Source organism: Myotis myotis, unplaced genomic scaffold (assembly GCF_014108235.1).
Source record: "Myotis myotis isolate mMyoMyo1 unplaced genomic scaffold, mMyoMyo1.p scaffold_m19_p_3, whole genome shotgun sequence".
Lineage (NCBI taxonomy): Eukaryota > Metazoa > Chordata > Mammalia > Chiroptera > Vespertilionidae > Myotis > Myotis myotis.
This window is the reverse complement of record NW_023416335.1, coordinates 85,595,393-85,619,020: the sequence shown is the minus strand read 5'-3', so window position 1 is coordinate 85,619,020 and position 23,628 is coordinate 85,595,393. Positions and strand designations below refer to the sequence as shown.

Here is a 23,628-nt window from a genome sequence, read left to right as displayed (position 1 = left end):
AATGCTAAGTATGCTTTCCACCATCCCCCTTTCTGAGAGTTTATTCCAATGCACACTAAAACAGAGATTCTAATGACAGCATGCAGGCAAACATTGCTTTTGTAAATATGCTCCTGATATGGGGAGGAGTGCTTTAGATGTATCTGTAATGTATGAGGAATTTTTTTCTTTACAATAAGAAAGCATTTGGGTATTGTGCAATAAAGGATTAGTTCAGCAAGTCTGGGTTGCCAAACACTGCACACCTCACAAAAAAGTTTTGGACCTTGCCTAGTTCCTTGGAGATAACCTCTAAATCATTGGAATGCATTGCCTGATAAAAGTACCTTTGTTTACCTAAGAGTATTGAACCACACATGATAGTCAATGCTAACAATGTGACCTGATAAGGGCCCTGGATTACATAGTATCATAGGATTGGAGTTACGTCAACCACACAGGCAGTCAGCCATGCCTATGTAAATGAATTACAATAAAAATCCTGGACACCAAGGTTCAGGTGAGTCTCCCTTATTGGCAATACTTTGTATGCATTGCCACACATTGTTATATGGAGAATTAAGCATTGTCCATATGACCCCACTGGACAGCTGGATGCTTGTGCCTGGTCTCTCCTCGACTACATTCTATGCCCAGTTTCTGTTGTTGGTTTTAATCTGTGTCTTTTCACTATAATAAACCATAGCCGTGATTTTAACAGCTTTGGTCGTTTCTATGAGTCCTTCTAATGAACCATTGAACCTGAGGGTTGTCTTGGGGACCCTCAAACACAGGAATTATTGTCTAAAGAAGTCTAACATTTTTTTTAACAATGCATGGTTCCTTCAGCAATGAGTTCTGGCAAACTCCTACTGAATGTGTAAACTCCACGACAGTGAGGATTGTGTCTTTCTGTATTCGTTATTATACCACCCTCCTCCCCACAATGCATGTATGGAACTTTGTATCTACTAGTTGTTCAGTGAGGAGCAAATCAAAATGATATTGAATTCTGATACCAGACTGAAGAAGAATATTTTATAACCAGAGCTGATTCACAGTCCATTGCTGAGCACTGCTAAAAATACTCTTCTGAATGGGATTCAACTCACACCTGTGAAGATCATCGGAGACCGAATGCTGTGAGTCTTTGTTTGATTGATTTTGAATGATAAGCTCTCCTAAAGTTGCTTTTCTCCTTGAAGCTTACATTTCTTGTGTCTGTGGCCCAGCAGACAGTGCTGCAGCCTAGACAGGCTGGCATGTCTGAACTGCTCCTGAGTTGTTAGAGAACACACATTCCCTCTTCTCTTCCCTATCAACAAAGGAGCTCTGAATGTTTGTGATAATCAGCATTTGAGTCACAACTCTTGTAATTGCTGATACATGTAGTGATGCTATATCATTACCCAAAGTGAGCAGCCTCCCTAAAGTGAGAGGTTTAGTGGGAAGATAGTTCTGGGACTGAGAAAATTCTTAAATTGCAGCCCTTAAACAGATATCATGACCCCACAAGAAAGGCAGCAATGTCTTCAACAGATTTTTTATTTTACAACTAAAATTTAGTAGACTCCTCCAAGTTGGTCAAAGTCTTAGTCTTAGAAAAAATAAGAGTGAATTGTGGCTAATGTTAAGGTCTCTCTAATCAGCTAGAGCTAGCATGTTCCTCGTGGAATCTCTGTTGTGTTTGTGTTGAGGTGAAGTAAAAAGTTTTTAGCACATGATGCCAAGGAGCAAGCTGATGAACAAATTGGTCAGTATACACTAAAACACAGATTAGAAACATTTAACAAGGGCTGTTGTTGTAGTAAAATATAGAAATGTTTAAAAATGCTTTTAAACTATCTAAAAATGTTAAGGTTTTAAAATGTTTGCGTTAACTTTCCTTGAAACTTAAAGTGTGATATTAAGGACACATTCCCTACTGCCCTGAAGCATGTGTACCTCATAGATAAGGATTTGAACTTCAGTTACTGACTTAGAGTGAGTTGTCAAGATAACCATTTGAGTGAGTGCTGTACTCTCCCTAGATAACCACATGTAGCCCCTCGCCCTGTTTGAGATTAACATGTGTGCATTGATGTAATTCATTGATAGCCACCTGAACTGATAGAGACAGGACCGAGCTCTCAGGTAAGGAATGCCGGCCCCCTGCATCCGGACCAGACCAGCCCAGAGGACAGCACCACCGGGATCCCCTTTAAGTCTGTACTCGCAGCATCAGGAACTTGTGTGAGTAATAAAGTGCAACTGCATGTTTCATGTGGTGTAATTCCTCCGGCAGTTAATTGAATTATTTTGTGATGCTTAAAATTAAAGCTTCTGGTCTTTTCGGTCCTAGGCCTGCCCTTGCTCCTGCTTGCATAGAGTAGCCTATTCGCTAGCAACTACTTGAATGTCCCACACCTGCTCGGTTAAAGTTTATCTCAAGGGACGCCTTAGATAAACACCCCAGATCCTTTCCCAGGATCTACTTGGGACAGCTGTAGTCTGTTTCCATAAAAAAGGAGTTGAATACTGTGCACTGCTGGCTTTTGTTCAATGTGTCTGTTTGTTCAGCTGTTTGTTTTTTTCCATATCAATATCTTCATCAACAAAATTGTTTGGGGTAAAAATTGAAAGCGAAACAATATGGTAGGTTAATTGATTTTGTCAAGGGTGCCAAGACAATTAAAGAGGGAAAGAATATTCTTTTCAACAAATAGTGCTGGGACAACTGGATTTCTGCATGTAAAAGAAAGAAATTAGACCCTAACTTTACACTATAACTAACAAAAACTAACTCAAAGGATCAAAGGCCTAAGAGTTAAAGGTTTCAGGAGGTGGGAACTTTGAGAGGTAATTAGGTCATAAGGGTGGAGCTCTCATGAATGGGATTAGTGCCCTTATGAAAAGAGGAAGAGAGCAAAACATGGTCTCTCTCCACTATGTGAAGACACAGCAAGAAGGTGTCATCTGTAAACCAGAAAGAAGGCTTTCACCAAAACTTGATTATGTTGGTACCTGGCCCTAAACTTTCAGCCTCCAGATCTATGAGAAATAAATGTTTGTTGTTTAAGCCACCTAGTCTCAAACTCTTTGGGGAAAACATAGGGGTTAATCTTTAATCTTGGATTATGACACTAAAGCACAAGCAACAAAAGCAAAAATAGATTGCAATAAGACATTATCAAAATTAAAAATTCTGTGCATCGAAGGATACCATAAAGAAAGTAAAAAGACAACCTATAGGATGAAGAAAATATTTGGAAATTATATATCTAATAAGGGACTTGTATGTATAATATATAAAGAACTCTTACAACTTAATAATAAAGAGACAAGTAATTTTAAAATACAAAAATAATCTGAATAGACATTTCTCCACAGAAGATATATAAATGGCCAATAAACACGTAAAAAAATGTTTTAACATCATTAAGCATCAGGGAAATGTAAATCAGAAGCACAATGAAATGCCACTTGACACTCGTTAGAATGACTAGAATTTTAAAAGATCAGATAATAAAAAGTATGTAGAAAGCTGGCAGATATGTAAAAAAAAAAAAAAAAAAAAAAAAGAAATCCTCAAATACTACTGCCAGGAATGTAGAATGTGCAGCTGCTTTGGAAAACAGTCTGGCAACTCTTCAAAAGTATAAACATAGGCTTACCATATGACACAGCAACTCTATTTCTAACTATATACCCAAGAGAAATAAAAGCCTGTGAGTTAGTCGGTTTGGGCTGCTATTACCAAAATGTCATTGATTAGGTGATTTAAACAACAAACATTTATTTTCTCACAGATCTGGAGGCAGGAAGTCTAAGGTCAGAGTATCAGCATGACCAAGTTTTAGTGAAAGCCTTCTTCCTGATTTACAGATGACATCTTCTTGCTGTTGTTTTCCCCTGGTGGAGAGATATCATGTTTTGTTCTCTTCCTCTTTTTATAAGGGCACTAATCCCATTCATGGGGACTTCACTCTTATGAACTAGTTACCTCCCAAAGATCCTACCTCCTAAAACATTCACATTAGAAGTTAGAGCTTCAACATATAAATTTTGGGAGACACAGACATACAGTCCATAACAACGTACATCTACACAAAAATTTGTATACAAATTTTCATAGCAGCATTATTCTTAATAGCCAAAAAGTAAAAACAACCCAAATTCACCATCTGATGAATAGATAAAGAGATAGTGGAGTAGGTAAATGCTGTGCTCATCTTCTCCCACAATCACATCAAAATTGCCACTAAATTATAGAACATTCACCCTTGAAAACCACTTGTTGACTATAACTAAAGATATAAAGAAAAATCTAAGTCAAGACTGACAAGAGGAGTGTGGATGTGAAATAGTCTGGTTCCCCATCCACATGTGGAGGTTAAGAATCAGGAGAGATATTTCAGTTGTGGAGCCCCCAATATGCCCCCCCCCCCCACATACACACACACCTGCCAGACATGCCAGCCTGGAACAAAAGTGCTGAAAAAAGTAGTTTCCACAACATCTGACTGAAAATCAGCAGTGACACACTTCATCTGGGTAAGATGGAGGGCTGCTGAAAACCCAGGGATCTTCTTAAGGGGCCCAAGTCGACTCACTCACTTACAAACACTAGCCCTAAGCTCCAGCAAAGGAAAGCAACTTGAAAAGTGCCAGGAACATATAGAGAGGAACTGAATTGACTTCAGGGTGAGTGCTGGAGGGGCAGTTCTCTGGGAAAGAAGTGCTGGCACATGCCATTGTTCCTTTGTTGAGCCCTCCCCCAACAGAGCAGGCAAGAATAGGCAGAAGTGCAGGCTGGTGCCATTAATCCTTTATTGAGCCCTCTCCCCATGCAGCCTGAAGGCATAGCTGAACATCAAATCTCAGTCTCCATCAACCTAGCTAACACTGCTCACCCCACAAAACTTTTGCACTGGCCTAAACTTCATTCAGCAGCTGTTTCTCACAAGTGCCCATACTAGGGACTTTTCTAAAATCTCTCAAATGTCAACAAACTCCAAGCCCCAAACAAGCAGGAGCCGGCCTTGCTAAGCAGCTCTAAGTCCAGCACTAATGGCAGCTGGCCTCAGTTCACAGCATAGCTTCTTATAAGCACCTCCAGTAGAGGCAACTACCAACCGCAGATCACTTTGTAGTATCTACCAGATGGCCCCTGGGCAAGCACAGGCAGTGGCAGGTCTTTGCCTGCATTGGAGCACCCCCCGCCCCAAGAAGCCCCAGAACCGACACAGCCAGTGGCTAGCTTCAGACCACACCTGATCACCAACTAATTAGCTCAACAAATGACACACCCAAATACACCAGAGACCCACAGCAAGATACACCATAATTAAAATATAAAAGGTTAAAGACAAAGAGAATCTTAAAAACATCAAGAGAAATGTAGTTAGTTACCTACAAGAAAGCTCTCAGAGAAGACTGTCAGATGATTTCTCAACCGAAAATTTGCAGGCCAGGAGGGATTGACACAAAGTATTTAAACTGATAAAAACAAGGACCTAGCCCATGACTAGGTGGCTCAGTTGGTAAGAGAGTCATCTCATACACCAAAAAGTGTGTACCCTGACTGGGCTCAATTCCCAGTAGTGGTTTTGATCCCCAGTTGGGGTGCATATGTGAGGCAACCAATTGATCTCTCTGTCTCTCACTAAAAGTCCATAAAAAAATATCCTCGGAGAAGGATTAAAAAAAAAAGAAGAACAAGGACCTACAACCAAGATTACTCTAATCAGTTTGACTATCATTTAGAATCAAAGGAGAGATAATGAGCTTTCCAGACAAGAAAAAAGCTAAAGGAGTTCAATACCAACAAACCAGTATTACAAGAAATGTTAAAGAAACTTGTTTAAGAAAAAAAGAGGATCAAGATAAAATAACAATAACTACATTCTTATCAATAATTATTTTAAAAATAAATGGATTAAATACTCCAATCAACATGCATAGGATGGCTAAATTGATAAGAAAACAAGACTTGTATATATGCTGTCTTCAAAAGAGCCACTTCAGATGAAAAAATATATTTTATGCAAATGAAAAAAAGTTGTTTATATCAGACAAATAGACTTTAAAACAAAGTCTGTAAGAGACAAAGAAGAACATTTAATAATGATAAAGGAATCAACCCACAAGAGGATATAACCCTTATAAATATTTATGAATCCAACATAGGAGCACCTAAATATATAAAGCAAATATTGACAGACATAAAAAGAGAAGTCAACAATAATGCAGTAGTTGTAGAGGATTTTAACACCCTATTACCATCAATGGATAGTTCATCCACACTAAAAATCAATAAGGAAAGAGTGGCTTTAAATGACTCATTAGACAAGATTGACTTAATTGATAGTTTTAGAACATTACACCCCAAAGCATCAGAATATACATTCTTTATAAGCACACCTGCGACATTTTCTAGGGTAGATCACATATTAAGATACAAAATCAGTCTCAATAAATTTTAAAAGATTGAAATCATATCAAGCATCTTTTCTGATCACAATGGTATAAAACTAGAAATCAATTACGAGAAAAAAAATTGAAAATACAACAAACACAGGAAAGCTAAATAATATGTTACTAAACAATGAATAGGTTAGTAATGAGATCAGGAAAGAAATTAAAAAATACCTTGAGACAAAAGAAAGTGAAAACACAGTGGCCCAAAAAAATCTATGGGATACTGGCAAAGCAGTCTTAAGAGGAAAATTCATAGTAATACAAGCCTAACTCAAAAAACAAGAAAAATATCAAATAAACAATATAACTTTACACCCAAAGGAACTCAGAGAGGAAGCAAAAACAAACCCCAAAGTGAACAGAAGGAAGGAAATAATTAGGATCAGAGCAGAAATAAATAAAATAAAATAAAGTCTAAAAAATAACCAAACAAAAGATTAATGAAACCAAGAGCTCATGTTTGGAAAGATAAACAAAATTAATAAACCTTTATCAGACTCATTAAGAAAAAAATAAAAGGACCCAAATAAATAAAACCAGAAATAAAAGAGGACAAGTGACAACTGACATCACAGAAATACAAAGGATTATAAGGAAATAGAGTCAAACCTAGTTTCTCACATGTCTTCCATCTTGAACAGTTTGGTTCTTGACCAAGTTGTTCACAGAAAAAATGTCTCAGTTGTGAAGCAAACTTCAGTTTTAGGAACTGACAACCCTTTCAAACTGAGGGACGAAGAAAAAGAGAATGCTTTTATTGCTGGTGAAATCAACATTAGCACTGTTTTAAAACATAAAGAGGCCATCAAGATGCTAATGTTACTAAGAGTGTGAAAGAAACAATGATCACAGACAATTAAAGAGGAAGAAAAACTGTTGTTGATTTGGATAAATGAAAAGCAGTTAGCCAGTGACAGAAAAGCAGTTAGCCAGTGATAGCCATTTCAGAGGCAGTGATATATGAACAAGCAAAGATGCTGATTACGGACCTGAAAGACATCCCTGGACCAAATGCTAAAAGTGATTCATTTAAGGCGGGTAGGATGTGGTTCGATAAATTTAAGAAAAGAAGTGTTTATTTATAAATCAAACAGTACATAGACACATACCGTATAAAAGAAAGGTTAAAACAGGGAATCATTTGGGGGTCTGTTACAGATTAATTCAATTTACATTATTTCTAATGGGGAAAATGATTTAGTTTTTGAATAAATCGCTTCTTGAACAGCCTTCCAGAATGAATTAAGTTTGAGAACTGAGGTTCCATTGTACTAAAATTATATGCCAACAATTGGACACTTTGAAAGAAATGGATAAATTCCTAGAAACATACAACCTTTCAATACTGAGTCAAGAAGAAACATAAAATCTGTACAGACCGATTACTACTTTTGAAATAAAATCAGTAATTTAAAAACTCCCAAAAACCAAAAGTCATGGATCATGTAGCTTCACAAGTAGACTTGGCCAAAAATTTAAAGGAGAATTTACACCTCTTATTCTCAAATTATCCTAAAAATCTGTAGAGGAGAAAAGGCTCCCCAGTTCATTTACTCTGATTCCAAAACCAAAGAGATTACAAAAAAGAAAATTATAGGCCAATATGAACATAGATGCAAAAATCTTCAACAAAATATTAGCAAACTGAATTCAGCAATGCATTAAAAATATCATACACCTTAATCAAGTGGGATTTATTCCCTGAATGCAAGTTTTGTTCAATATCTAAAAATTAATTAATGTGGTATACTACATAAACAAAATTAAGAGTAAAGGTGGGTGAAGGCCTATTGGGGGTTGGGGAAGGGAATCATTAGTAAGTTATATAAATGTCTAACCACTATGTTGTACACCTAAAACTAATGTAATATTGAATGTCAATGGTAATTGAAAAACTTTTTAATTTATTAAATAATAAAAATAGATAAATTAAATATGCTATAGCCATACAATGGATTATTATTTGGCAATAAAAAATGAAATATTAATATATGCTATACAGCATGGATGAAATTCCAAAACGTTATGTTAAGTGAAAGAAACTAGTCACAAAAAAGCCATATATTGTATGATTCTATATACCTAAAATGTCCAGAATAGGCAGAAAATACATTAATGGTTGCCTAGGGCTGTGGGAAATGAGGAGAGTTTTCTCAGGTTAATAAAATTATTCTGGAATTGATTGTAGTGATGGATGCACAATTTTGTGACTATACTAAAAGTCATTAAATCATGGACTTTAAATTGGTGGATTGCATGGTAGGTGACTATATTTCATAAAGCTGTTTTTTTAAAAAGCATAAAGATTAAGAAAATTTTCTGAAAGGCAATGATTAGTGCAAAAATAGGTAAATTTCTCCCCATACCTCCCAGTACTTGTACATCTTGCTGGTGCCAGGCAATTCTGTTCTAACTCTGCCAAGATCATACAGCCAGAGGCCTGCTACAGTGCTAAAAACTTACGTTGTTGTTCTTTATCCTAGCCCTCCCCAAAGGGACCTCCGGCCTTTACCAGGGTGACCATGCACTGGGGAAAAGACAATAACATACTTTTCAGGGGTTACTAGACAATAACTCTGAACTGAATTAATTCCAAAAGTCCCAGAACACAAAGTGGGAGCTTATGGAGATAAGGTGATCAATGGAATTTTAGCTCACAGCGGGTCCAGTGGGCCCCCAAACCCATCCTGTGGTTATTTCCCCATTTCCAAAATGCATAATAGGAATAAACATACACATCAGCTGGGAGAGTCCCCGCCTGGGCAGGATTCTGGACGGCAAACTAGGTCTGTCTGACTCCAGGGACTGTGTTATCTCCACTATGCCAAAAGTCATAAGAACAAAAGTGAAATTAATAAGGACGGGCCCCAGCAGCCCTGGAATTTATTCCTACTTTCTGCATAATTAAGTTATGGCTAGTGATCTGGTTTCTCAGTACAGAGATTAGAAGCAGCAAATTAGAAGGGGATACAAATTAGACAGAGACATACTGATGACAGCATGAGGAATAAACACTGACAGCCTCAGGAGACATAACCAGAAAGGAGGCAGGAACTCCTCCTGCAAAGAGAGAAGCAGGGCCTGGGGATGCTGTCCATGTTGTAGCCCCAAAGCCAACCCTTTATCAGCCCTTCTTCAACGTGAATGGGCTTCGAAATCAACGGGAGGGAGTGTTGTAACACAGATTGCTGGGCCCTGCCCCCGACCGTCTCCGATTTAGTGGGTCTGCGGTGGGCCTGAACATGTGCATTTCTAACAGGTTCTGGGGCATGCCGCTTCTGCTGGTCCAGGAACGGACTTTGAGAACTACTGGCCTATATTCCAGCCAAAGACACTACCAGGAGTTCCCATAATGACCCTGAATCTTTAAGAAAAGATCTATTATGCTGGCTTCCCATGTTATAAGGCATAGGTATACAACACATTTAAAGTAGTTTTTGGTCAAAACTAGTTAGAATAGAAGCTTCCTTGGCATTTAAAGAGGTAAGGTTCGGAAATTGGAAAAATTCACCCATAAGGAACCCTGCTCACAGATCACCTGAAGTGAAAGCCTTCCATGATTACCTTACCTAGCCTCCCCCACCACACCCATGTTCCCCTGACCTTGCTTTATTTCACTTCATAGCATTTATCACAACCAGACTATTTTATTATGTAGTTTATATTTATTTGTTAATATATTCATGGTCTTTCTCCCCACAGAAAGTAAGCTCCATGAAGGCAGGCCTTGTTTTCTTCTGTTCACCACAAAATACCTGGAATCTAGAACATGCCTGGTACTTAGTAGGGTCTTAATAAATAATCGTCGAATGAACAAACAAATGCAGAAGACATATTATTTTGCTATAATGTTGGTTAAAGGAGGGGTATGTGTGTGGTATGGAGTGTGTATGTGTGTGTGTGTGTGTGTGTGTGTGTGTGTGTGTGTGTGTGTGTGTGTGCGGTCCATATGTGTGGTGAATGTGTGGAATGTTTGTTTACAGTGTGTATATGAAGTATGTATGTGTGAGGTCTCTGAGTGTAATGTATTTAGTATATATGTATATGTGTGCATAGTGTGAGTGTGGTGTGTTTGTGGGTGTGTGTATTTGGAAGGGGGTAGTACAAAAGAGGCTAATTGTTGGGTGGTTACAATTCAAGGAAAAGAACCCTGCTCTCTGTACCTTCTTTAAGAAAATGGAATTTGAAAAGGTCAGTAAGTGAGAGGAAATGAAACTGCCGTTGGTGAAGAAGCTGTTTTATTATTTTTTCTTGATCCAGATGCTAAAAATGCAATTCCCACTTCAGGACCCAGCAGAAATCCACCAGGAGCATGGTACTCATATGCAGATTCAACTTGCCTTTGCCCGGGGCGCACTGGTTGAACTCACAGTGATTTTTGGAGGATGTTGCCAGGGCCTGAAGTCTCAGTCGGTTTATCTACCAGCTGAGTCCAGTGTCTGTTAGCAAAGACAGGCAGGCTCCATGGCAAACTGCCTGCATAGTGATTCCTGCCACTGGTGAGCAAAGATGAAAGTTTCTGGTGGTGAAAAAAATACAGAAAAAGCAAAACCACATGTTTTTCCTCCTCTCCCTTTCTCTGCCAAACTACAGAATGTTTTCCCTCACAGTCACTTTCCAACGGGTCCCATTACACACCTTCCTGACACAGAAATATTACCAGAAAGCAGGTCAGCTAGTCAGCCTCTCGATTGCAGATGAGATAATTAAGGCCCAGGAAGAAGAGGTCTCTCACCCAAGTTAGTAGCAGATCCAGGATTGTAATTTAATTCTGTCCATTAAGAGAGCTTTCTACCATGTGCCCTGTAATCAGCCGATTTGGAGAAATTGCCATGTTCATGTGAGGAGCACCGTGTCTGGTATATAACAGATCTCAAGAAATATCTGAGGAATAAATGTATGGATAACTCACTTTTATCTGTTCCTACATGTGCTCTATGAGAAGTGTATGATTATGAATGACATAACCAATATATCTGTTGAAGTTAGAAAGAGAAAGAGACATGATAGAGAAATTAGAGAAGAATATTTAAGCCTGTATATAGCTAAGGAAAATTAACTTTATGGGTCAGCACTTTCCAGGGCCTCGTCAGAAGTTGTTGGGTCTGGACACCCAATCTTTACAATACATTCATGATCGAGGGTTGAGGACTTCCTCAAGCTAACCAAACTCCCAAGAGGCCAGAATGAAATGAATTAATTTTTAGTGTGCCAAAGGGATTGGGCATTTCAATTAGCCAGTCATTAATGCTCTCCTTATGGAAAAATCTAATTGGGAAGCCATATCTATTAATTGTTGAATCCCTAGAGGGTCAGTTCTAGCCCTTATTACTGTCACTTCAACACTTAGCACCATATAAAATCACTCAAAAAGTTATTTATTTTAAAAAATCTTTACCCAAAGATATTATTAATTTTAGAGAGGGAGGAAGGAGGGGAGAGAAAGAGAGAGAGAGAGAGAGAGAGAGAAATATCGATGTGAGAGAGAAACATCCATCATTTGCCTCCCATAAGTCTCCCTACTAGGGATGGAACCCGCAACCTAGGTATGTGCCCCGGAACAGGAATCAAACTTGCAACCTTTTGGTGTATGGGACAATGATCCAACTAATGGAGCCACCCAGCCAGGGCTCAAGAAGTTATTTTTTAATAGAAGGTAGGCTTCAGGAGGGCAGGCATCTTTGCCTTTTTTGTTCGCTGCTTATATCCCAGGCACCTAAAAGAGTGCCCAGCACACAGCATGTGCTCAAAGACTGTTTGTTAAATGAATGAATGGTTCTTTAATCAACATAGAATTAGGACAAGGAAAATTTGTTTAATTGTCCTATTTGTATTGATAAGCTTATGTGGACTGATACAGACATCTCTGCTATGAAAATGCAGCTGCCAAGCAGATGTGATGGACATGTGTCCCCACTGGTACCTTCACTGTATGGTACTGAAGACACTGACAACATTTTGCTCCCTGACCTCCCTTTTACTCTGCAGATCTGAGTAAATTCTGGTGGTGGGTCCCAGATGTGCCATTGAATTGGCACATTCTTTCTTCAGACAAGGTACAAGCCAGTTCTAACATTTTTGGTTACACCCACCTTTCAATCATTCCTTCTAGTGGCTAAACCGTGGCAACCTGGTCAACTTGCTTAAAAGTGGGTGAGCTGAGTGTCCCCAGCTACCTATTTGTATCTCTTGGGGGAAAGTCCTATTCAACACATGTTGATTTATCCTTGTTTCCTCCACAAAGGGCAATGGAGTTTTCAAGTTCATAGTCTATAGCAAGCATTCAGAGTGATTCATGGAAGGTATAGGCAGCCAGGAAGTAAAAAAAATCCTGTGTTCTGCCTCCAAACATGAGCAACTAGCTGTCAGCTCTATCATTCACTGTCAACCCTAATTAATATGTTCATAAGGCCTTATAGTTTTGACAACAGTCTTACACAAGATATCTCCTGATCTGATGCTCATAATAGGTAGAGCAGGTATAACAGAACCATTTCCCAGAGGAGTACATGGTAGCACTGAAGTTTGGTGCATTGACTAAATCAACATTGCTAATAAAGCACCTAACTGGAGTTTGAACTCACTTCATAGGACTCCAGTCCAGAAATCTTCCATTATTCCCTCTGCCTCTATAAACTAAGGATGTTAATAAGGGTTAGCTTGAAGGAGAGTGTAGTAACTGAGCCCAGTGAGTGTCCAGGCCCCATGGGGTAAGCAGATCAGCAATAAAATAGGAACAATACCACCAGGTAACCCCAGTGTTGAAACTTCTACTCTGTTCCTATCCACACCCGCTCCCCCAAAATCCTCCTTCTGCAAACCCCACCAAAGTGACAATCAAGACATTTAAAAGGTATAAATACACAAAGATACTAAAGAGAGCATGAAAGAAAGCAATAATGGACAATAAATGTCAACATAATTTTAGAAGATGATTAAAGATTTTGGAGATTCAGAGACTTTTATTTGTACATAACACTTGGAATTTAAAGGTAATATGACACAGAAAGTAACACAATAAGACAAAGAGATGGATAACTAGGAGGAGGTTAGAAAATTAGAGGATCAATATCAGATGGTACAATATCTAACTAATAGGAGATCCAGAAAGGGAAAATCCTATATAATAAAAGCCTAATATGCAAATAGACTGGACGGCGGAACAACTGGTTGCTATGATGCACACTGACCACCTGGGGGCAGATGCTCAACGCAGGAGCTGCCCCCTTGTGGTCAGTGTGCTCCCACAGGGTGAGCGCTGCTCAGCCAGAAGCCGGGCTCACAGCTGGCGAGCACAGAGGCAGTGGCAGGAGCCTCTCCCACCTCTGCTGCAGGCATGTGGCAAGGAGTGAGGGGTCCTGGACTATGAGAGCCCCAGACTGTGAGAGAGATGTCTGACTGCTGGTGTATGCCCGATCCCTGGGGGCGTGGGGAGAATCAGGCCTAAGCCAGTAGGCAGACATCCCCCCAGGTGTCCCAGACTGTGAGAGGCCCCAGTCCGGGCTAAGGGACTCCTCCCCCAGGGTATGAATCACATGCACCAGGCCTCTAGTTGAAAAATAAAAATAGAGGGAAGGAAAAAGTACAAGGCTGAAGGAACTAAGTCTCTAGGTTGAAAGGAGCCTACCGAATCTTCAACCCAATGAATAAAAAAAGACCCACCCCACAACATGTCATCATGAAATTTCAGAATCCCTGTGATAGAGAGAACCCCTTAAAAGCTTCCACAAAGGAACCACAATCAAATATAAAGGACAGAATCGCTGACTTCTCAACAACACTGGAAACTAGAGTATGAAAAAGAGACATTTTAAAATTCTAGGAAGCCAATTTATCAATTAAATATGATGAATTAAGACCTTTTCAGATGCACAATGATTAAAAAAAAAATTCATGTCTCATACAAGCTTTCTCAAGAAGCTACCAATCAAAAGAGTAAATATGGGAAGAAAGGTCAAGACAGTGAATCTAGAAAACTAGCAAGGCACACCGGAGAGCTGTCACGGGGAACACCAGGAAGCCAACACTGGAGCCACCGGAGAGGGTGAAGCCATCCCATTTTCCAGCAGGAAGCAGGAAGGGCTTCAAGAAAGGGATCCAGAGAAGTGAAAGGAACAGATAAATTGCCTTTTATCATGTTCTCCATGATATTTGTACTCTTTAGGAAGAATTAAAGAATACTACAAAAAGATAACTAGACAAATATTAAAAATGAAGCAAATATTAAGTCCTGGATGATTTAAATATAATATAAAAAGGGGAAAGTAATTGTTGGCTCAGCAGTGGACCAGTCAGGAAATATATATATATCCCTTAGAAATCTGGAGTTAAGTACCAGAAAAATAGAAAGCTTTGGAAGGGTTGACGGTGACTGCTTTCCAAGGGCAGGAATGAAGATCTGGAGAGGCAGAAATGTGAAGCAAGGAACCACTCTTATTAGTCTGAATCTTTTAGTACTATTGACTGTGTGTGTGTGTGTGTGTGTGTGTGTGTGTGTGTGTGTGTGTGTTTGAATCCACTGATAGAAGTTTAAAATGCAATGAGACTAGCTAATATGACACATTATAAAGAGATTTCCTTCAACAATGGCTGGTGTCAACAAGCACCCATATTGTATTTAAGATGCAAACTTCACTTATTTGGAAAATGGCTCATGTGGCCCTGTTTGTTTCCTACACTGAATCCAGTGCAGTTGGCCATCACCATCCTCCCCACACCCCCAATGCGCCCCCCCATCCCGCCCCCACCGCCTGCCTCAAGCTCTCACCACAAAGTCTCCCTTCAGAATCCACTTGTTCAGTTATTGAACAAACGGGCTGTTTATTCTGCATATCTGGGCAGCAAGGTTTTTCTCCAGAAAAAGTTATATGCTTTTCCATAGCTGATAAAGAATATCTCCTAAATCCTACCGGGGCTTCGGTAGCTCAACCCCTCTTACCTTTGCCAAAAGGCAGCCCAGGCTGCCAATTGAAGTGAGTTCCAGAACCTGTGGGGCCACATTACAACTTCCATGAGTTCAAGGCACCTTAACTTCCTGGCTTTTTCCTCCGCAAATATATTTAAAATTATATTTAATGACTGTCCTGATATAAAGATTAATATAGTGCAAACAGGATAAATTGTTACATATTCATTAATGTTATTTTTCTTCTGATTTTAAGAGGAATTTTCATGGGTTCCCCAAAAGTTTCATGGACCCGTAGATCTGTGCCCTCTGCGCCCAGTGGAAATTTGGGCAGGAGCACGAAGCAGGAAGAAGGAACAGCAGACTGAAGCACTCTGCCACCCTCTGCAGGTTCTGGGAGAAAAGTGTCCAAAGGAAAGAAACTGTAAACCCAGATGAGATAAAGCCATGGTATTTAGCTGGTATTTGTTAAGCAGCTATGTGCACTAATAATGTGAGCTCTCTTTGCCTTCCTGTGAGGCAAGCCTCATATTCACTGACATCCAGTGGTCCCAGAGGTCAGGTTTTGTGTCCAAATTCATCCAAGCAGTCAATGGCAGCCCAGGGATGTGTGACCACCAAGCCCAGCTCTTCCTGCTGACTGGCAACCTTCCTGAAGTGGGTAGGCCCTGTCTGCTCCTGTCACCCTCACAGTCCTCCCTAGCCCACCCGCACTGTCTTGTGTGGAAAGTAAACATCAGTGACTGGTAGGTGTGAAGTCAGACTTTGATAGAAGGTAAAACTCCACAAGTGTGTGTTCCTTTGTATCTACAAAGATCAGAATTTTGGTGACATTTTCCCCTTCTAATCTAAAAGATTACTTACTGTCACCCTGTGTTCCTATTTCATTAGTATCGTGCCACCCAGCTCTGTGTCAAAGGCTGAGCCTCTACCTCAGGTGACTACATTTTGCTAATGCTGGACTGTGACGATGGCATTTGCATAAGCCATGTCCCCCACCTCTGAGAGACAAAATTCAGATGAAGTCACAGCCAGCCAGTAATTCTAACTCCACCTCATTTTTCTCAGCTATTACCCATTTCTATGCCTGAGGACTCTGTTGGTGGGGGAAGGTGACAATTTGCATTTACTAGTATGTAGAATCCAGCTTTCAGTTAATTAATCAAAATACCAAGTTACCCCAACAAAGCCTTCAGTGAAGGCCAGAAAGTTAAATCCTGGTACACCATGTTTGAAATAATGATTGGGGCTGCAGAAAATCTCACAACAGGCTTCCTAACACTCACAGCCTGAGGAAATTATTCTCTGCAGGGAATAATTCCAAAACGTGATTTAATAATTCCAAAAACGTGATTTTCCTTTCCCTTTTGCCACTCTCCGGTCCACCTCTCTACCCACACTCCAAGCAAAAGCATTCCATGATTAAAATGGAGAAGATCCTTAAGAAAAGAGAGACTTTCCTGAAATAAGTGGAAACCATGAAAGGATGGGTTGAATACCCACGTCCTCTGGGCTTCTCACTGTGCAACGCTGGGAAGAATAACTGAGTGAAGGAAAGGCAGGCCTGAGGCAGAAACTTGATGAGAGACAGAGAACATCAAGAATTTAATATCTACAATAAATAGTGGGCTCCTCAGGGAAATAGTATGGAGAGGGAGGCCACTGGAGATGCAGATATCTCCACTTATATTCTTCAGGAGGTTTGAAATATTTATTAAACAAAGAGCATGTACTTGTTTTAAAAGAAATTAAATTGTAGTCATGGGAAACCTCCAGGAGAAAAATAAATGATGAAAGCAGAGAAGTCAAAATCAAAGGAATTGAATCCCCCACTCAGTTTTCTATGCTTCAGCTTCTTCGTGTGAAAATGGAGGAAATTATAATACTTATCTGCCTTAGTCAACCCAGGAAGATTGCATGAGATGATAAGTGGAAACAAATGCAGGATTTTTCCCACTTGGGCCCTTACCTCTACATCCCCTCACTTTATGCAGTGACGGAAGTTTAGACGCTATGCCCCAAACCCAATTGGCCAAGGGATTCTATTTAGGCTGAGTCTTAAGCAATATGAGGGCCACCAGCCCTGGGAGCTCCCAGCAGCTGTGAGATCCAGCTTCTTGGCTGGTGACCAGGTCAAAGCTCACAGACTCACAGTCATGTCGCACAGACAGGTGTGCACACACACTCTGGGGCAAAGGCAAACATGGGAAAACACTTACCTGACACCCTCATCAGAGCCTGAAATGAGGCAAAGGGGAGACCAAATCAGGTGTCACAAAACCCTGCACTGAAGGGCCCAGAAGCTCAGGGTGGGGGAAGGGGCATTTGCCCAAAGCAAAATTCAGTCACTGAAACGTCCTGAGAGGAGGTCCTCTTTTAATTCCAAAGATCAACCCAAGCTGCCACTAACCTCTAGTTTGCTTCTTTCTTTACTCGCCCCACCCACACACACACACATAGACTAACAACTACCACACACACATTCGTTTCCTCCCTGAGTGGGAGGAACGCGGAGGAAGTCAGTCTACAGTGGGATAAGGTGGGGAACCCAAGTTCAGACTTAGCAGAACTATTGGACAAACAGAAACCAACTGCAGGGGAAAAAATTATGCTATCCCTAGTCACCCCCAATGACCAGGATCACAGTAAGCACTGTTTTTAAAAATACTTCAGCTTCCTTAGAAAAATGTGTTTATCAAGCCTTGATGCATTAGTTCTTGGTTTTAAAGCAAGTTTATTAATCAATCCTACTTGTCATGGGATGAGGAGAACAGGCTGAGCAGCCCATCCAGGCCTTCAGTACGCATCCTTTTACTCTGTGAAAGGAAACCTCTTATAAATGAGGGCTCTGCTTTCCGAGATAAACAAGACTGAAGCCTGGGCTGTGTGTTCATGATCAGTCCATGAGAAATGATAGATGCTGGGGAAAATTCATAGGTTGTTTTGAGGTATAACCAGCATCGAGGTTGAAAAGTGCCTGACAAGGATTACAGCATTCTAGCACCAGGGATGCTGGAAAAAGTCAAGCTCTGTGAATTGTTGCTGGGTGAAACATCATGAGGCTGCTTCCCCAGTGCCGTATATTACTCAGGAGCTCTGTGCTAGAAAGCCTCCTTGTCTGGCTTGACTTAAGGAAGATATGGGGAAAACAAACTCAGAGAATCAGCTGAAAATGACCTTGAGAGACGATCCAGTTCAACTCCAGACCAACAAGTGTTCTTGTCACCAATTTACAAGCGAATGATAATGGGGGTTGGAGGGGTTCAGTGACTCACCCAAGGACACATGGCCAGTGATGAAGAAGTTAGGGTGAAAACCCTCACCTGTTTTCTGGTCTTTCTACTGCTCTGTTGCTTTCCTAGCCCAGGGAGAACTTAGAGGTGGTTTCCTATTTGGTGTGGATTTCTACCACTCAGTGAACATCCTCATTTTGTCCATCCACTCACCAGTTCATCCACCCATCCACTCACTCACCCATCCATTCATCCTACCAACATTTATCCATCCACCTACAGTTCAACAACAAACATTTACTAAGGATCTACTCTGGTCCAGGTTTCTATACTAATGGAGGTAGAAAAGTAGGTAAAAAATAGGTCCTTGCCCTGGCAGGGTGGCTCAGTTGGTTGGAATGTCATCTTGTACACCAAAAGGTTGTAGGTTTGATTCCCAGTCAGGGCACATATCTAGGTTTGGGTTCGATCCCCAATCAGAGCACTTGAGGGAGGCAACCTATTAATGTTTCTCTCTCACATCTCCTTCTCTCTTTTCCTCTCTCCCTCTCTCCCTCTCTCTCTAAAATCAATAAACATGTCCTCAGATGAGGACTAAAAAAAAAAGACAGGCTCTGCCCTTAGATGTTTGCAGTTCAGTGGGGGAGTCTGCCAGACTCACATTATAGCTAACAAGAATAGAATCTTGGACAGGACATACAAGATCGGGTGGCTGAAGGAGGGGCTATGGCAGCCGTGGGCAAACTACGGCCCGCGGGCCGGATCCAGCCTGTTTGAAATGAATAAAACTATTGAAAAAAAAGACCGTACCCTTTTATGTAATGATGTTTACTTTGAATTTATGTTAGTTCACACAAACACTCCATCCATGCTTTTGTTCCGGCCCTCCGGTCCAGTTTAAGAACCCATTGTGGCCCTCGAGTCAAAAAGTCAAAGAGCTGGAAAGGAAAGGGCTTTGCAACGAGAGGCATGGGAAGAAAGCACCAGAAATGGTCTGGGAATTCACGGAGGCCAAGCTGCCTGGCCTGTGGGGTATACAGCAGGTGATCTGGGAAGAGTCACTAGCAAAAACACAGATTCTGTGTCCCTGTGACCTCCTTGTTGACCCCACCCCTCAGCAAGTAAGAGAGATATGAGGGACAGGCTGGAGAGCTGAGGCTCAGGCCCGACTGTGGGGACCTTACATGTTGGAGTGTGTAGTTCAGACTCAATCCTGCAAGAGGTGTGCTTTCTGTTGTATCTGAGTCATGGGTCAATTCAGGGAAATTTGTATAATTGATGTCCTGTTCTTAAGTATTTCTAAAGTTGTCCTTGTGCCTAGCCTGATTTTAGTACCTTCAGAGGGATTCTGTCTCATCCACCCCTCATATCTAGGCCCCCAATATCAGCCACTGTTCACTTCCCAGATGTTTTTCTTTTGTGTTTGTTTTGGAACTTTGTGTGTGGCCAAGTTATAAGTACCTTATTTCATTTAAGAAGTCAAAATATGTTTACCCTGCCGCACCCTAAATATGCTTATCTCTGACAGTACAAACCCTACCCTATGATTATACCTTCCTGTTGTGTCTTCCATGCAGTTAATCAGAAATAAATCCATCCTTAACAATTACCTGTTCCGTGGATTTTGTTTCCTCTGTGTAATTAGTTCCCTGTTGCCTCTTAGATTGTGACACCAGATTTCGAGCCAACTAACCCAGAGTCTGTCAGCAGGTTCCAACACAGATTCTGCTGTAGACAGAGGCTGGACATTGGCCAAAGTCTAAAAAGGAACCGCAGCCTTTCTGTGGGTGCAAACACTGGGAAGGAAGTGTTTAGTTGTGACAACAGTCAAGATAGCAGCCTCCAAAAGTGAGGGATGAAACCTGTGATTGTTGCTGATTCTCAGACAACCCCTTAGATTACTGTGATGATGATTCAAAAAAAAAAAATGAAAATAAAGTGTCTTCTCTAACTGTTTAACCTAAAATGTGGGGTCATCTTTACTTCATGAAAGTGCTACCTAGCAACGGAAAGAGCTCCAGGCTGGCTGCTCTATTATTAGATTCAGTACTCACAAAATTGCATAAACAATATAGATAACGGATTGGGTAATTCTGTCCTTTACATGGTTGAAATAAAGGATTTTATCTTATTTAAGAACATGAGACAAGTAGTGGCAGAGATGGAACTGAAGAGGTAAAGACTGAAAGGCAATAGTTCTATGCATCAGAGAAGAGAATAGACAAATCTCAGGACAGTAATTAATGAAAAGTGTATCTATTACATAGTATTGATAACTTTTGAGGGAAGGAGAGTGTATTTTTTTTAGGTAAGTAGAGTAGTTCCAGATTATGCAGCATTATTTCCTGATATGAGGGATAAACAGAAAACACACACACACACACACACACACACACACACACACACACACACATGCATTCTAGTGGAGAGGGAAATTAGATTTGAGTCTCTGTGGAGATTTGCCCATTATATTAAATTTCAGATAAATCATGATTCTTAGGGTATGTCACAAATATTATATATTTAAAAAATCCTTGTTGTTTATTTGAAATCCAAATTAAATACCAGAAGTCCTGTACTTTTATTTGCTAAACCTGACAACCCTCCTATTGCAGAAAGAATGAGAATGCTCATCAAGCTTGGCATGAGAATGGCATTTAGGATATAAGGGAAAGGTCAGGGAGAGGTCATCCAGCAAACACCACAAAGGGTTTTATGGAGGATGATGGAAAAACATGTGGTACAGAACCAGCTTGCCACTCCTATGAAAGGCTGGCTTTGTTTCTTAGCAGGATGGAGGCTGCTCTCACTAACCCCAATTTACAGCCAGATTGGAAAACTCTCCTGAAGTGGAACTGGTTTCCATGGGAACACCTTAGCTGACAAATGCTCAAGTGCCTGGTGTGCAGAGCTTATAACAGGTGCTCAATGAAAAAGGGCATGCTGGGTCCTAGCTGGTATAGCTTAGTGGATAGAGCGTTGGCCTGTGGACTGAAGGGTCCCAGGTTTGATTCTGGTTAAGGGCACATGCCCGGGTTGTGGGCTCAATCCCCAGTAGGAGGAATACATGAGGCAGTCAATCAACGATTCTCTCTCATCATTGATTTTCAATCTCTCTCTCCTTCTCCCTTCCTCTCTCTGAAATCAATAAAAATATATTTTTTAAAAAAAGAAGAAGAAGGGCGTGTTGGGTAAGACTTGGTGGATGAATTCTCTAAACTTTAGCATCTAAAAACTAGGTGATTCATCCTAGGGTGATACTAGTGCACCCATGACTGCACAGCTGCTTCTTGTCATCACAGCCTAGCTCTTCACGCAGCATCGGAGAAGTGGTCACGGGCTCATGCCCAGTCAGTCCAGATGCTGGTCCCGATCCCGGTCCCAGTCCATATAGGGGAGGGGTGTGCAGGGGGTGTGTTCGCAGGAGATGCTTGTGCTGCTGCAGCAGCGTTCGCTAGCCATGAGCCTGGCTCTGGCACCTGTTGGTCAGCTGAGTGGTGCTCCTGCTGTGGTAGTGCACTGACCACCAGGGGGCAGCTCCTGTGTTGAGCATCTGACCCCTGGTGGTCAGTGTGCATCATAGCTACCAGTCGAACTGTCTAGCAGTTGAGCGATCGACCTGTCACTTAGGCTTTTATATGTAGAGATTAGAGGCCCAGTGCACAGATTTTGTGCACTGGTGGGGGGGGCATGGCCTGTGGGAATCAGCACACTGTGGGAGCACTGCTCATCCCGGTCAGCCGAGTGGCACTCCCACTGTGGGAGCACACTGACCACCAGGGGGCAGCTCCTGCATTGAGCATCTGCCCCTTGGTGGTCAGCGTGCATCATAGTGACCAGTCACTTAGGCTTTTATATATATGGACTAGTGGCCCAGTGCACGAAATTCATGCACGGGGGGGGCGGGGGTCCCTCAGCCCAGCTTGCACCCTCTCCAATCAGGGACCCCTTGGGGGTGCCCACAGGGACTGGGCCTAAACTGGCAGTCAAACATCCCTCTCACAATCTGGGACCACTGGCTCCTAACCACTCACCTGCCTGCCTGCCTGATCACCCCTAACTGCCTCTGCCTGCCTACCTGATTGCCCCTAACTGCTCTTCCCTGCCAGCCTAGTCTTGCCCCCAGCTGCTCTCCCCTGCCGGCCTGATCTTGCCCATCTCTGTCTCTCTTTGTTTTTCTCAGAAGTCCTCCAGGCCTCCCTGTCTCCCTCTTCCTCTTTCCTGTCTGGGAGGGGGCGGGGCCAGTGGAGGCCACTCCACCCTCTGCCCACCCTCCCTTCCATCCAGGCCTCTTCAGGCCCAGTCTGTTTTGTTTCCTCATTCTGAAAAAGGCTCCAAGAGCAAGCTGGGAGGGAGGGAAAGAAAGAGCTGTGAGCTGGTGGGCGCTGTGTGTGTCTGTGCGTGTGTGCAGTTGTGAGTGAATGTGAGTGCTGGCCCCGCCTCCCCCCTCCCCATCTCCACTGCCACAAGTCCCCACCCACCAGAGCCTGCTGCATGTGCAGCCTGGGCGTTAGGACGAGCCTCTGGTTATTGTGGATGTGACGGACCCAGGGTTTTTATATATTAGGATGTTTCTGTGTCTTTGATAAAACTTGGAAACATTCCCAAATAATGCTTTGGAATGTTTTAAAAATTACCTGAATCAAGAAATAAATCTGGGCCTTGAGCAGAATATTTCCTTGGGGAGTGGGGGTTGGGGCGGGGGAGAGCTTTCTGTTTTTCCTTCAATGCACAGCATGCCATCCATGAACTCTGCTGACCTGGAAGCACAAGGCAGTGCTTTAGAAATTTCAGGATCCGAGCTTGTACTCTTAGTTCCCTTACCCCCACAGAAGCCCTTTACTCCAACTGCAGATGCTGCCAAGTTTCACAACGCATCCTGTTGTTCTTTAGATGTGTGATGAGAATGCATCCTTTGATCTGAGGAAACAGAATCTGTATGTATTTGGCAGTTGCATTTTATAAATGCACATAGGATGGTATGGGATGTACCTGGGACTTGAAATATTTTCTGAGTACCTGCTCCTTACCAGATCTTAGCTAGACAGCTGG

The 23,628-nt window shown here is 41.6% G+C and overlaps 1 long non-coding RNA gene across 1 annotated transcript in view; it reads left to right on the top strand.

The window, feature by feature from the left end:
- Positions 1-1,999: 1,999 nt before the first annotated feature.
- The window catches only part of LOC118652011, a 52,605-nt gene continuing 30,976 nt past the window's right edge, over positions 2,000-23,628 (top strand). The window contains exon 1 of the long non-coding RNA XR_004966401.1: positions 2,000-2,211. This is a non-coding gene — a long non-coding RNA (uncharacterized LOC118652011). The remainder of the gene's footprint in view (positions 2,212-23,628) is intronic.